The 389-nt window shown below is 46.8% G+C and overlaps 1 protein-coding gene across 1 annotated transcript in view; it reads right to left on the bottom strand.

Annotated features, from left to right (window-relative positions):
- UBN1 (ubinuclein 1) overlaps positions 1–389 on the bottom strand; it is a 25,821-nt gene that overhangs the window by 24,534 nt on the left and 898 nt on the right. The gene's annotated exons all lie outside the window — the stretch shown is intronic.

Raw genomic sequence — 389 nt, 5'->3', positions numbered from 1 at the left:
CGTTGGTGACAGCCGGGGCCAGTGGAAGGTGTCCCTGCCCATGGCAGGGGGTGAACAGGATGAGCTTTAAGACCCTTTCCAAGCCAAACTGGATGGGACTCTGAGAGTGTCACTGCAGTTTGGGTGCCCTCCCAGCTAATTTTGTACCTGCCTCTGCCTCTCCCAACTTTCAAAAAAAAAACCCCAAAATTAAGCAGCATAAAACATCAACTGACTGCCAACAGTTCTGAAGGCAAACAGTAAAAGGAATAGAATCCAGTATGTTTCTTTTCATAGACAAACCCTCCTTACTCCAAGTTTAGATGCTACAGGAGTTTTCATTCATGTCTCCTTTGGTGCTCTTTGGAAAACAACTCCTTATCACTGCCAGCTGCCCAGGTACACAAACT

This window comes from Corvus brachyrhynchos, unplaced genomic scaffold (assembly GCF_000691975.1).
Source record: "Corvus brachyrhynchos isolate BGI_N302 unplaced genomic scaffold, ASM69197v1 scaffold58, whole genome shotgun sequence".
Classification (NCBI taxonomy): domain Eukaryota; kingdom Metazoa; phylum Chordata; class Aves; order Passeriformes; family Corvidae; genus Corvus; species Corvus brachyrhynchos.
The sequence above is the reverse complement of the archived record's forward strand: the minus strand, read 5'-3'. Positions and strand labels throughout refer to the sequence as shown.